This window comes from Macaca fascicularis, chromosome 8 (genome assembly GCF_037993035.2).
Source record: "Macaca fascicularis isolate 582-1 chromosome 8, T2T-MFA8v1.1".
NCBI lineage: Eukaryota > Metazoa > Chordata > Mammalia > Primates > Cercopithecidae > Macaca > Macaca fascicularis.
Genome location: NC_088382.1, coordinates 118,099,145 through 118,101,394, shown reverse-complemented (window position 1 = coordinate 118,101,394; position 2,250 = coordinate 118,099,145). Strand labels below are relative to the sequence as shown.

General features: G+C 35.9%; 1 long non-coding RNA gene across 1 annotated transcript; it reads left to right on the top strand.

Annotated features, from left to right (window-relative positions):
* Positions 1 to 204: 204 nt before the first annotated feature.
* LOC135964553 (uncharacterized) lies at positions 205 to 1,231 on the top strand. Its single transcript, XR_010577039.1, has 2 exons — positions 205 to 526; positions 943 to 1,231. It is a non-coding gene; the product is annotated as an uncharacterized lncRNA (long non-coding RNA).
* Positions 1,232 to 2,250: the final 1,019 nt, after the last annotated feature.

Below are 2,250 nucleotides of genomic sequence, written 5' to 3'. Positions count from 1 at the left end.
TCTTCACATCTTCATATAGAAAATCATGCTGGGAGTAGGACCCACCCATAAGGTCACTTGTAAAGATTAAATGAATTAGAGTAGTAAGCAGTCATAGAATAAATGTTCAATAAGTGAAATGTGATTTGTTTGTGCCACAAGGGCCCAAATATTTGGTCAAACATTATTCTGGATCCTTTTGTGAGGATGTTTTGGATGAGATTAACACCTAAGTCAACACACTGAAAGAAGCAGATTGTGCTCCCTGATATGGGTGAGTCTCATCCAATCAATTAAAGCCTTGAATAGAATGAATAAAATCATCTGTTCCTGAGTAAGAGAGAATTCTTCCTGCCTAACAGCCTTCAAGTGGAAACATTGATTTTTCTGGTGTCAAGTCTGCCGGTCTTTGGCCAGGAACTACACCGTTTGCTCTCCTAGTTCTCAGGCTCTAGACTTGGACTGAGCTAAACCATTCGCCCGTCATGGATCTCTTGCTTGCCAGTTTACCCTTCTGATCCTGGGACTTGATCACTGCCATAATTGTGTGAGTCAATTTCTTATAATAAATCTCTTTATATACGTGTGTGTGTGTATATATCATTATATATGTGTATATATACATCTATATGTTTGTGCATATCTATCTATCTACAGTCATATGCCACATAACAGTATTTCAGTCAATGACAAGCTGCATATATGATGGTAGCCTGGTAAGATTATAACGGAGGTGAAAAATTCTTATCACCTAGTTACGTCGTAGCCATCGTAACATCATAGCACAACACATTATTCAGGTATTTGTGATGATGCTAGTGTAAACAAACCTACTGTGCTGCCCGTCATATAAAAGTCTAGCACATACAATTATGTACACTATGTAATACTTGATAATGACAATAAACCACTATATTACCAGTTTATGTATTTACTATAATATTCTCTGTATTGCTATTTTAGAGTGTGCTCCTTCTACTTATTAAAGAATAAAGTTAACTGTAAAACAGCTTCGGGAAGCTCCTCAGAGGTATTCGAGAAGAAGGCATCGTTACCATAGAAAACAACAGCTCCATGTGTGTTATTGTCCCTAAAGACCTTCCAGTGGGGCAAGATATGGAAGTGGGAGACAGTGATATTGGTGATTCTGACCCTGTGTAGGTCTGGGCTAATGTGTATGTTTGTGTCTTAGCTTTTAACAAAAAGTTTAAAAAGTAAAAATGAAAATAAAAACTTTTCAAAATAGGAAAAAGTTTATAGGCTACAGATATAAAGAAAGAAAATATTCTTTATAACTGTGAAATGTTTGTGTTTCAAGCTATCACAAGTCAAAAGCTAAAAAATGTAAGTTTATAAAGTAAAAAAGTTACAGTAAGCTAAAGTTAATTTATTATTGAAAACTGTTTTTATAAATTTCATGTAGCCCAAGTGTACAGTGTTTATAAAGTCAACAATTGTGTACACTCACAACTCACTCACCGACTCAGCCAGAGCAACTTCCAGTCCTGCAAATTCCATTCTAAGTGCCCTATACAGGTGTATTGTTTTTCATCTTTTATATCATATTTTTACTGTACCAGTTCTATGTTTAGATATATTTAGATACACAAATACGACCGTGTTACAATTGCCTGCAGTATTCAGTACAGTAACATGCTGTATAGCATAGAGGCAGTACATGTAGCCTAGAGGCAGCAGGCTATACCATATAGCTTAGATGTGTAGTAGGCTATACCATCTATGCTTCTGTAAGTACACTCCATGGTGTTTGCATGATGATGAAATCACCTAACAGCACATTTGTCAGAATGTATCCTCGTTGTTAAGTAACACAAAATGTGTGTGTGTCATATATATAATAGACATTATATATATGAAATGTGTGTGTGACATTGTCACTTAACTATGACACATACACACATATACATAATATAATAAATATAATGTAGTATATGATGTGATACATATGTTATGTATATATAAATCTGGCTAGAAGATGGATGGGGCCATGTAGGAAGAAATGTGGGAAGCTTCTTGGATGCTGAGAAAAGTCCCTTCCTGACAGCCAGGAGGGAAACAAGGACCGTGATCCTACAACCACAGGGACTGAATTCCCCCAGCAAGCTGAACGACCGACCTTGGATGTGAATTTCTCCTAGAACCTCTAGACCAAAGATTTACTTGTTTCTAAAAATTCTCTCTAATATCCTAGGAGCATAAATTAGTATTATTATCTTATAGGAGCAGAAACCAAGTTTCACAGTCATTAAT